Genomic DNA, 13,020 nt, shown 5'->3' with positions numbered 1-13,020 from the left:
CGACACAATGCCATGGTCCAATCTGTCGTGGGGTAGATCTTAAGGTATTTAAGGTCAGACATGGGACAAACATTTTCTAAACAGTCACTTTTTGTGTCAGTGCTTAAAGAGTCCCTCAAGACGCAGGGTACTAGGGTTAAAAAAAAAAAGGATTTAAAGAAATTTTTAGACTTTGTGAGAGACATTTGTTCATGCTTCCCTGAAGAGGGAACGATTGAAGAAAAGAGGTGGCACAGAGCTGGTGATTGCTTCAAAGATTATTACAAAGCATTTGGACTTATAAAAATACCTGTTATGGCATATAACTACTGGCCTCTCATTAGTGACATTCTTAAAACCATCCCTGAATGGCCAGATCTCCAACACTTGGTGTCTGAGAGAGAGCAGTCTCTTAAAGAATACATCTCCCATCCTCCTTCTGCTAACCTGGTGATTCATACACCGCATTCCTTTAAGAGAGGAACCTTTGTTTGTCTGGCCTTCTGTGGCTGATGGTGTCTCAGATCTCCCCCCTTTACCTCCCATTAAGGATCTTTCTTTGACCCCCCACCTAGGGAGGAAATTAAGAAGGCACACCCTTACCCTCCCCTCATTGATCTTGATGATGACCTTCAGCCCATAGATGAGGTGACTCTCTGGGGGAGGCAGCTCAATATGAATAGGAGAGTTATTGCAATCCACCAAAGAGAGCCACAATTGCCCTAGCCTCGGCCCCTCCCCTGAGAGGCACTGCTACACTTCCATGTTTCTTTTTTTCACCACCCTATGGGATTTTTGGTCCACCAACCATGCCCGGGGCTTGCTGCCAGTTAACTGCTGAAGTAGCATTCCTGTGCCATATGGTAAAGACAATTGTTCAGAGCCCTCCGGTCATTAGAGGCAGAATTGAGTGATCTAACACCTCCCCCCACCCCCCAGCAGCCTCAGGTCTCTGTTAAAACTAAAAAAGATCACAATATGAAGACCCTAGCTTTCCTTCTCGCCCTAAGGAGTGGAACCACAGTCCCTAGAGATTCCCTGTCCCACAAAACTAACTTGGCTGAAAGCCAGAGAGCGGGTGAGGAAGAGGGAGATACAGATGAGGAGGTTCAGCCCAACTCACAGGTGATCAAGGATGCCCCTGCGGCACCCTTGGTGGGAACTGATGATGCCCCACCCCATTATCATTATCAATCGCTAGATTTTAAGATTCTGGAAAAAGTTAAAGCGGCAGTGTCTAATTATGTATGAGTGACACTGCTCCCTCCACTTAGGCACTCCTTGAATCCTCTACAGAGGGATGGCTTATACTTAAAGAATTTTCGCAGCTCGCTCAAGCCACACTCACTGGCTGCGACTTTGTATTATGGAAATCAGGAGTGGAAGAGACGGCAAAAGAGACAGGAACTAAAAATCGTGCACGAGACCAGACACTAATTCATGGACCTCAAAAAGATTTTGGGCGAACTACCTTATAACACCTTGGAGCTCCAAATGCTCTTTTCCCCTGGCCTCCTGGCTCAGGTCCACCAGGTGTGCTTGGCCACTTGGAAAAAACTGCCCCCAAAATTGAGCTACTCTGTTGCCCTCACGAAAGTGCTACAGGACACAGACAAATCTTACAATTTTTTTATTGACCGCCTGACAAAGATGGCTGAGTGCTTGTTTGGGGTTCAAGAGCCTGAAAACACCTTTATTAAACACCTTAGCTTTGAAAAAGCCAACCCTACGTGACAAGATATTCTTAAACACCACCATTCTAAATCACTCGCAGAATATGTCTGCCTTTGTGCAGGGACCGGAGCAAGCCATGAGATTGGCGCCGCCCTTCAGAGGCGCCAAAAAACTTGCTTTATGGGATGGATTCCCCAGTGGGGCAGTCTCTGAATGGTCCTTCCTTCTGTCTCAGCTCCAAACATTGTCTCTGTAACTCACTCCATGGGTATTTTGTTTCCCATTCCAAGGAGGAACAAAGTATCCACACTTTGATCTTGCTTCTTCTTGAGTTTCATGTGTTTTGCAAATTGTATCTTGGGTATTCTAAGTTTCTGGGCTAATATCCAAACCCAGACACTATTGCATATACCAGCAAGATTTTGCTGACAGGACCCTGATATAACTATCTCTTGTGAGGCTATGCTAGTGCCTGGCAAATACAGAAGTGGATGCTCACAGCCATCTATTGGATGGAACACAGGACCCCCAATGGAGGAGCTAGAGAAAGTACCCAAGGAGCTGAAGGGGTCTGCAACCCTATCGGAGGAACAACAATATGAACTAACCAGTATCCCCAGAGCTCTTGTCTTTGGCTGCATATGTAGCAGAAGATGTCCTAGTTGGCCATCATTGGCAGGAGAGGCCCATGGTCTTGTGAAGATTATATGCCCCAGTACCTGGGAATGCCAAGGCCAGGAAGTGGGAGTGGGTGGTTGGGGAGCAGGGCAGGGGGAGGGTATAGGGGACTTTTGTGATAACATTTGAGATGTAAATGAAGAAAATATCTAATAAAAATAAATAAGTATCTAAACTAACACTAACAAAGAAATAAATATGAATAAATACAATAGGTACCATTTTCTAGGAAAAAAAAAAAAACTTACTTTAATTACAAACAGCCTGGCTAGCTCAGTTGGTAGAGCATGAGACTCTTAATCTCAGGGTCATGTGTTTGAGCCCCATGTTGGTTTGGCAGCAGCCCCAGACTCCTGACAAAAAGGATGTCCTTTGTTACGGGTATATCTCCCCTCAAGTTCAAGTAAGGTCTTAGCAACCTATTACTCCTTGTCTACTGCCCTAACTGTCACAGGGGGAAATGTCCAGACAATATTTTGGCAAAGATCCTGATATTATCATTACTCCTTATACCTCAGATCAAGTTGAATGGCTTTTTCAATGTAATGATGATTGGGCCATAGCCTGTGCCTCCTTTTTGGGCACCATAGATAATCATTATCCAAATGATCCACTTATACAATTTGTAAAGATACATTCCTTGATTTTCCCCAAAGTCACCTCCAACACTCCACTCCTTGAAGGCACCTTGGTGTTTACAAATGGTTCTCAACAGGCAAAGCTGCCTATGTTGTACAAGATCAGGTTACTTCAGTGCAGTCCCCATATTCCTCTACCCAGCTAGTACTATTGTTTGCAGTCCTTCAGGTTTTCAAAATGTTACCAATGACCCCATTTAATTTTTATACTGATAGTGCCTACCTGGCCCATTCAATTCATGTTTTAGAGACAGTTCCATATATCAAGCCTGCTTCTGCTGCTTCCAAATTATTTGTGGGGATTCAATCCCTAATCATTAAAAGGACAGTGCCATTTTTTGTGGGATATTTGAGAGCCCATTCTGGTCTGGGTGGTCCTCTGTCACATGGAAAAGCCCTGGCCAATAGGGTCACTTGAGCAGCATTCCCCGCCCTACTTGATTCCATAGATTTGGCTAACTGGGCTCATGCTCTGCATCACTTAAATGCCTCTACCTTGTTCCAAATATTCAAGATTTCTAGAGATCAAGCAAGAGAAATTGTTAAGTACTGTGGTGGATGTGCCACTCTGCTGCCAGCTCCTCACCTGGGAGTTAACCCTAGGGAACTCATCCCTAGTGAATGATGGCAGATGGATATTACTCATTTTCCCTCCTTTGGAAGGTTAAAATATGTGCATGTCACAGTTGATACCTATAGTGGATTTATACATGCATCTCCCCTTTCTGGAGAGGCATCACGTGATGTGATAGCACACACTTTATAGTGCATGGCTACCATGGGAAGACCACAGATCATTAAAACTGACAATGGCCCCAGTTATATAGGAACCAAGTTCCAACTGTTTTGTTCCCAGTTTGCCATCAAACATGTCACTGGTGTTCCCTATAATCCTCAGGGCCAGGGCATCATAGAATGAGTCCATCAGACTTTAAAAAAAAATATGCTTCAGCACTTGGCTGAAGTTACAGATGCTTATTTCCCCTTGACTCCTCGAAACAGGCTCAGTCTGGCTCTTTTTGTTCTTAACTTCTTGTCCCTGGACAATGAAGACAGGTCAGCAACTGGCCACCTGTGGCATCCTAAATCAAAGGATTCTCATGCATTAATGCGATGGGGAGATTCTCCTCACTGGACAATGGAAAGGACCAGATCCCATCCTTATTTGGGGACCAAAGTCTGCTTGCATCTATAACAAAGACAAGGTTGGTCCAAGATGGTTACCAGAGCAGCTAGTAAAAACTGTTAACCCACCTGTGTCCGGAATGAAGCGACCGTCTCCTCCTGAGACAAATCTCATTTCTTTTTCAGATGCTGCTCCAGACAAAGATACTCGTGATACTGTGGCTGACTAGAATAACCACCAACCTTCAACTGCCTCCACCCAAATCTCCTAATAATAGACATATCGCTTGGAATTACACTTGGGTGGTCCTCTCAGAGAGAAATGATGTTGTCTGGGCCACTTCCAAGATTTCCACCAATATTTGGTGGCCAGCCAGCCTTACCCCAATCTTTGTAAACTAGCACAGGGAGCTGCAGCTCCTTGGTGCCTTGAATACTAGCTAGACTTATATAAAGCTCCAGAAGATTATATGCCCAACACCCAGAGTTATTATCCTTATAATTTCTGGATTTCGGTTCATCAGTCAGTCAAACCAGGTTGCAAAAATTCCATCAGGAAAACCTTACTTCAAGATACAGATTTTTATGTTTGCCCAGGGCATCATTGTGGCCATGCTTTCCATCATAAGTGTGGTGGCAAAACTGAATTTTATTGTGCCAGCTGTGGTGTGAGACCTCAGTAGCAGTCTATTGGAATCCTATCTCCTCCTGGGATTATATTATTGTCTCCCGAATTTCCCACGCCCCCAGAATTCTATAAATATCAATCCTCTCTGTAAAAATTCTGACCATGTCACCTCAGGTTGGTGCCTCCCCCTACATTTACAGACCATGCTAAGTCCAAAGATTGGGCGTGGGGATTCTCATGGTGTCTCTGCCTTTATCAATCAGGCACAGATGCTGGCCTCACCTTTACCATTAAGCTCCTCAAAGAACCTGTTCATGCCAAATTGCCAGTTCCTATTGGTCCCAACCCTGTTTTAGTCCCTCATCCACAGCCACCAAAAAACAAAACAAAACAAAACAAACAAAAAAACCTGACCCTCCACCTTTTACAGAAACTACTCATACTTTTACCTCAGAAACTTCCCTTGCTCCCATAGTCAATCCACCCCCTCCATTCAGACTAGGATCTTTATCCTCACCTTAGTGAATCAAACTTTTCTTACACTCAATGCCACCTCCCCTAATCTTGTTGATGATTGCTGGCTGTGTTACCATTCCCAACCCTTTTTTTTTATGAAGGCATTGCTGTTTCTGGCCATTTTACCCCTACAAATAATTCCCACCATTGCTGCTGGCAACCCGAAGAGTGGAATGGTTTATCTCTCTATCAGGTCTAAGGATTGGGCCTCTGTGTGACTTCTAATACACCCCCTTCATACTATGCCCATCTTTGTAATACTGACCTTGCACCTGATATTAGTAGCCAATATTTAGTTCCTCCAAATGAAACTTGGTGGGTTTGTCTTGATAACCTCACCCCTGCCTCTCAGCCAGTGCCTTTTCTGCAAAAAATTATGATTTTTGCATTCTTGTACAATTGGTCCCTCTATTGATTTATTATCATTCAGAAGAGTTTTTTCATTTGTGGGATCAGTCCACTAATCCCTTCTCTTCATTGGTCTGCCAGTGAAGAGAGGCCATAACTGCCATTACCATTTCAGTCCTCCTAGGCCTTGGTGCCGTGGGTGTAGGGACTGGTATCTCCTCATATGTTCTCTCCGAGTCTAGGTATCAAGAACTCACTGTCACCATTGATAAAGATGTCCAGTGTCTCCAACAAGGCATTGATGACCTCTCCAATTTCCTCTCCTTCTTAGCTGAAGTCATCCTCTAAAATCACAGGACTTGATTTACTCTTTTAACAGCAGGGAAGGCTGTGTGCAGCTCTCAAGAAAGAATGTTGCTTCTATGTAGACAAGACATGAATGGTCAAAGACAGAATGAGAAAAGTCAGAGAAGGCCTAGAGAAAAGAGGGGTGGGCAGAGGGAAAGGGAAAGGGGGAGAGAGGGGAGAAGAGAGAGAGAGAGAGAGAAAGAGAGAGAGAGAGTATAAAAATTGTTTTTCAACCTCTCCGTGGTTGTCAACCCTACTTCATTATATTTTGGGACTGTTAGTTGGATTGTTTTTTGCTTATTTCATTTGGTTCCTGGGTCAACAGATTTATCAACTTTGTGAAACGTCAGATGATTTGGCAGCAAAACCTATCCAGGTGCATTATCATAAATGAGCTATGGAGAACCAAGAGATTTGCAACAAGGTTGATATTCCATTCAGGGTGTTCCCAAAACCCATCTCTGCCCAACCTAAGAAAGGGGACTTCTGCCCTCAGACTAAGTAGAGAGGGGCCACCCAGAACCCCCTCTGACTGGTGAACTAAGTTCTTGCTTGAGCTGCAAGGCAAAACACTGAAAGGAAAATAAAGCAAAAAACTAAAAATATCTTTCTGCATTCTCTAGGGACAAGCCTGAGTGCATAGGGGTTAATGTCCAAACTATCCCCTCTCCAGGAAAAAGACATTAGTATGGGAAAGGCCCTCGTGCCTCACTGGACAACACCAGGAGGACCGGAGTCATTACAGGGTCCCCTTTATTCACTGGAGGTCAGGCTTCTATCCCCACCTTGGCAAAGATTAAAATCGCCATGGTCCTTCTATACAGAGAAAATGGGGGAGATGTTGGGAGCAACCTTGTTTGAACATTAACTGCCTTGTCAGCCATAAGTTCTTACAGGTACAAAGTCTTGGCCTCTCTGGGAAAGTACTAACATAGTTAAAAACAAACAGCTACGGATTTTGAGAACAGGTGCCTAGAAATCCCTAGTTGAGAACAAATACCTATAAATCTTGTGGACAGGTATCTAGCAATCCATTCTGTTTTGTTTTTCCTGCTGAACTTTTTACCCAGCCAATATCCTGTTCTCCCAGAGACAAAGCAACCAAACTTCACCCCCCTTACCCCATATCCTGCTTCTATAAATATATAACCTGTGTGAGAACAATTAAGATTTGTCAGCTTGATCAAACCTCCTGACTTGCTGTCTGTTCTTTGTAGTCTCTTGTCCCCCATTTTCTCCACAGGTGATCCCCCAGCCCTATCAACTGTCCCATGGGTCAGGACACAAAACCATATGATAAAAAGGGAGAGCATCGTCAAAAAATGGTACTTGGATGTCTGCATGTAGAAGAATGTAAATCAAACCATATTTATAAGTCTTTTAAAAAATCAAGTACAAATAGATCAAAGGCCTCAACATAAAACCAGGTACACTAAATCTAATAGAAGAGAAAGGTGAAATAACCTTCAACGCATTGGTAGTGGGTGTTCTATTTTTGAATAGAACACCAATGGATCAGGTTCTAAGGTCAACAATTAAAAATGAGCCCTCCTGAAACTGAAAAGCTTCTGTAAGGCAAAGGACACTGCTGTCAATAGGAGAAAATGGCAGTATACAGATTGGAAAAATATCTTCACTAATTCTACATCTGACAGAGGACTAATATACACAATACATGAAGAACTCAAGAAGGTAGACTCCAGAAAACCAAATAACCCAGTTAAAAAAATGGGCTACAGAGCTAAACAGAGAATTCTCAACAGAAGATTGTTGAGAAGAACTTAAAAAAAAAATTTCAATCTCCATAGTCATAAGGGAAATGCAAATCAAAACATCCATGACAGTCCATCTTACAGCCATCAGAATGGCTAAGATAAAAACTCAAGTGAGAGTACATGCTGCAGAGGATCTGGAGAAAGGAAAATACCCTTCCATTGCTTGTGGAAGTGCAAACTTATATAACCACTCAAAATCAATGTGGCATTTTCCCAGAAAATTGGAAAAGTTCTGCCTGAAGACCTAGCTATACCTCTCCTGGGCATATTCCCAAAAGATGGTCCATTATAGCACAAGGATACAGGTTCCACTATATTCACTGCAGTTTCATTGGTAATATTCAGAAACTGGAAACAACACAGATGTCTATCAACTGTAAAATTGATACAGACAAAGTGAGTCATCACAACGGAATACTATTTAGCTTCTAAAATGAGGAATTTATGAATTTTGCAGGAAAATTGATGGAACTAGAAAATATCATCTTATGGCAGGCAGTGGTGGCACATGCCTTTAATCCCAGCATTTGGGAGGTAGAGGCAGAGGCAGGCGGATTTCTGAGTTCAAGGCCAGCCTGGTCTACAGAGTGAGTTCCAGGACAGCCAGGGATACACAGAGAAACCTTGTCTCAAAAAACAAAAAACAAAACAAAAAAAAAACCAACAAAAAAAAACCCAACAACAACAACAACAAAAAAAAAAAACAAAAAAAGAAAGAAAGAAAGAAAGAAAAAAAGAAAGAAAGAAAGAAAGAAAGAGAAAGAGAAAAAAAGGAAACAGAAAAGGAAAAGAAAAAGAGAAAGAGAAAGAGAAAGAAAAAGAAAAAGAAAAAGAAAAAGAAAAAGAAAAAGAAAAAGAAAAAGAAAAAGAAAAAGAAAAAGAGAAAGAGAAAGAGAAAAGGGAAAGGGAAAGGGAAAGGGAAAGGAAAATGAAAACAAAAATAAAAACAAAGTATCATCTTGAATGAGGTAACCCAGATCCAAAAAACATGCATGATATCTATTCACTTTTCACTTTTAAGTGGATATTAGTCATAAAGTACAGGATACCAAGATATACTCCATAGACTCAAAGAAGCTAAACCAGAAGGAAGGCCCAAGTAAGGATGATTAAATCTCACTTAGAAGGGGTAACAAAATTTTCCTAGGAGGAAAATGGATGAAGGGAACAGGGTGGGAGATAAGATGGAGAGGGGAATAGAAGAGGATCAGGATCAGATGTGGGGGATGGGGATGTACCAGAGACCTAGGATAGGGGAGGCTTCCAGAAGTCAATGATGGTGACCTTAGCTGAGACACATAGTAGTGGAGATACAGAACCTGAGCTACTACCTCCTGTGCAGTCAATCAGTTCCCCCCGTGTTCACACTCCCATGTACCTTTTATTTAAACATTAGTTTTGTTAACATCTGTGTCACCCCAAACATAATCATGAATTTTCTGTGAAAAGTTAAAAGTATGACTTAATTTGCATACGATTCTCAGCTGCACTTCTTTATCCCATGTTCAGTTTGTGAAATGTACTTGTTGTAAAAACTAGATTGTATAAGAAAGTAATCAAAACACATTTTTTGTCCGGTATAATTTCTCATGCTTTAAATAAAACAGTCCTAATGTTTTCTAAGATTTGATTACACCTGGGATCAGTATACTGATGCATGATTTAATGTGTTATTTTGTTCTTTTAAAAATTAGATCCCAACAGATCAACCATAACATAATTAATCATGTTTATGGAACATCATATAATTAGAGATCAATTTATTTAGCATTATGTAATTTACAAAAAAATTAAATAGTGCCAAGTCATTTATGAAATACATTTAAATAGCCACAAAAATCAAGAACTGGTGTCACACACGCAGCTTGGCTCAAGGTATATTAAATTCACCTATTGGGGAACTTAAAAAAATGTTGTTTATAGATTAAGTATTAAAAGGTAGCTAAATAGGCAAAGAGAGTTTAGAAAAGCAAACATTTTAATTATTTGTTGAAGTCTAACCTTTTGTTATTTCTATTGAATGCTTGTTACATGTTAAATGATGGGTCACATTCAACTATTAGATTTTCTTCAAAAAAGTTGATATATGTCAGAGATCATACCAAGCTTAGCAGGATTTTCTTTTCTTTTTTTTTTTTAAAGATTTATTTATTTATTATATGTAAGTACACTGTAGCTGTCTTCAGACACTCCAGAAGAGGGCGCCAGATCTCGTTATGGATGGTTGTTAGCCACCATGTGGTTGCTGGGATTTGAACTCTGGACCTTTGGAAGAACAGTCGGGTGCTCTTACCCACTGAGCCATCTCACCAGCCCCAGGATTTTCTCTGTGCGTTCCAGTGTATAATACTGGGGTCAGAATATTTTTAATTAAACACATTTTTATTTATATATGTTAATTATAGGTGTCTGTAATTGGATATATTAGCTTGGCTTCTGAGTAAGGTATAACCATAGAGATCTATACTTTTGCTTCAGCAAGAAAGTAGAAACAGTTGTCACCCTAGTGGTATATGAAAATCTCTAACAAGAATGTACGTGTATAATAGGAATTATTATGTGACAGTATGGGTATTATTTTAAGCATAAATAAAGGAAGCCAAACCACTATATAAAGATTAAGAGAAAGAACTGAAATGGAGATATTGGGGTGAAAATAGGCAAAATAGTTACAGTTTTCACTGTGAAAGGTGATGCCAATGGCTGAATGCTTCACACAAGCCAAATAAGAAACTAGATTGTATTAGGGAAGAAGGAAGCTGTAGATAACCTTGGAAAGAGCAATTCATTGAACTATTGAGAGCCAATTTCAGACTATAATAAACACTGATTTGTGGTGAATTCTTCCTGTTGTTGACTTGCTTTGTTGTAGCTGCTTACTAGGGCATTTCCAAAGAGAAACCTGAGTAAGAAGGAGCCAACGTTATAATGGTGATATCCTTTGATAAAATGGGATTCTAGACTGAGCAGAATGGGGAAAATGAGGATATTTTCTTTTTATATGCGGCACAATAAAATAAACAACAAAGCACACAAATACACATAAAAATGGGCCATACTGGCTCTTTCTTTTAACTAAGACTAGAAGAGTAAAGAGGAGTACATAGCAGGTGAGTGTAAAAGGAAAGAGTTTCATGGCAGGAAACCCTGGGAAGAATTTGTATTTATTTTAAACTAATGCAAAAACTTAATTAATTATAATAGAATGAATGCATTTATGGAGATGAGTACAGGAAAAATATGAGTGGACACAACCTATGTACATACACTGATCTTTCCTACACCGCAAACTAAAAATAATTTAGGGGGAAGTGGATAGTTTGTGGAACATCTGACAGTAAGATAAAAAGATTGCATGAAGTGCCTTTCCACATGTCAGAAATTATCCCACTGAATGCAAAATCATGATCTCACAATGACTAATATGGAAGGTAAACAGTTCAGAACAGCTCACCTTTAGGCAAATATTATATAATATTCACAGTAGTTCAAACAGAATATCAAAGCAAAGAACATTTCCAAATACTTCACAAACATCTGAATTTGAAAATCTTGAAGGTAGGTGGAAAGGAATGTTTTAAATATTAGAAAATGTATTTGCCATAACAAATCTTGCCCTTAATCCTTTTGGGGTAAACACTGAATAAAGAAGGTAACTAACCAAACAAAGCTTGGTTTCTGGAGTTGAAAGAATAACTAGAAGCATATGAAAAATCCATATCAAATAATAACTGTGGTAAAAAGAGAAAATGCAAATATTGTGAAAATATATTTTAATATTTTAATTTTGAACACTTTTCATTTGATCATTTTTCAGACTAAAAAATTCAAGATGGAACTGTGGAGATGGGAAGGTTGGATAGAGTGGTAAATAGGTCCAGTCAGATGAAGATATCAAGAAATCTGTTTTAAGGAAGAGGAGTGTGTAGTTCTGAATAATTGACTTGTGGAAGAATAACAAAGAAATAGGTAAGTAGAAATAGCAATCAAGAATGATGCATAAAACATCTAAAAAATAATTGTGGAATAATTAAATAATTGTTTTACTAATTAATTAATTAACCCACTTATTAATATAATAATTGATAGATTAAAATGAATAGTACTTCTTATCTTAATATAAGTGAGGACATTGAAAAGAAACAGATATGTGTTGATTCTTTTTTTACAATAATCTAGTCAAAAACTTAAAAACTCTAACCATTTTCTGGTGTGGTGGTGGTGTTGTTGTTGTTGGTGGTGGTAGTGGTGCTGGTGGTGGTGGTAAAAGTGTGTATGTGTTCAATTCATATATGTGAAATTTTATTGTCTATTAGTGAATGAACATGTATTCATAAGCATACTAGGATAGGAGATTTAGATGTATTTTTCCATCTCTATCATTTTTATTACCTTGAGTCAAGATCTCTTAGAAAACCACAAGTTCACCTTTCTAAATTTTTTTCCTGCTAGCTTGGCTAGTCAAAACATCCTTTGGTATTCCTGCTTCTGCACCCAGTGTAAGATTGCAAGCATGTGCAGAAATACATATATTTATAGTTACTATGATCGAATACACTGTGATTGAAGTAGTCCTGTTACATATTAATGAATCAGGAATCTGCTTCAACATTGGAAAGGTTATTAAAGATGTTTCTAGTTATTGCTTTATATTCAGATATATGAAGCATAGGATAAATAGGTTTTTTTTTCTGTTTTGCTTTTCTAACAACCTTAAACACAGTTTGTAGTGGCAATGACACATACATTGTGAGTACATATGGTATACACATAAACACATACATATATGATATATATGTTATCTATACATATGTATATAATCTATTAATGTATACCTAGTAAATAGAGGAGATACACAAACACATTTTTTCTTTTTTTTCTTTTTTTTATTAGGTATTTAGCTCATTTACATTTCCAATGCTATACCAAAAGTCCCCCATACCCTCCCACTCCCCTACCCACCCATTCCCATTCTTTTGGCCCTGGCATTCCCCTATATTGGGGCATATAAAGTTTGCAAGTCCAATGGGCCTCTCTTTCAAGTGATGGCCTATTAGGCCATCTTTTGATACATATGAGCTAGAGACAAGAGCTCCTGTTTACTGGTTAGTTCATATTGTTGTTCCACCTATAGGGTTGCAGTTGCCTTTAGTTCCTTGGGTGCTTTCTCTAGCTCCTCCATTGGGGGCCCTGTGATCCATTCAGTAGCTGAGTGTGAGCATCCACTTCTGTGTTTGCTAGGCCCTGGCATAGTCTCACAAGAGACAGCTATATCTGGGTCCTTTCAGCAAAATCTTGCTAGTATATGCAA

This window comes from Mus caroli, chromosome 2, assembly GCF_900094665.2.
Source record: "Mus caroli chromosome 2, CAROLI_EIJ_v1.1, whole genome shotgun sequence".
Classification (NCBI taxonomy): Eukaryota; Metazoa; Chordata; class Mammalia; order Rodentia; family Muridae; genus Mus; species Mus caroli.
The sequence above is the reverse complement of the archived record's forward strand: the minus strand, read 5'-3'. Positions refer to the sequence as shown.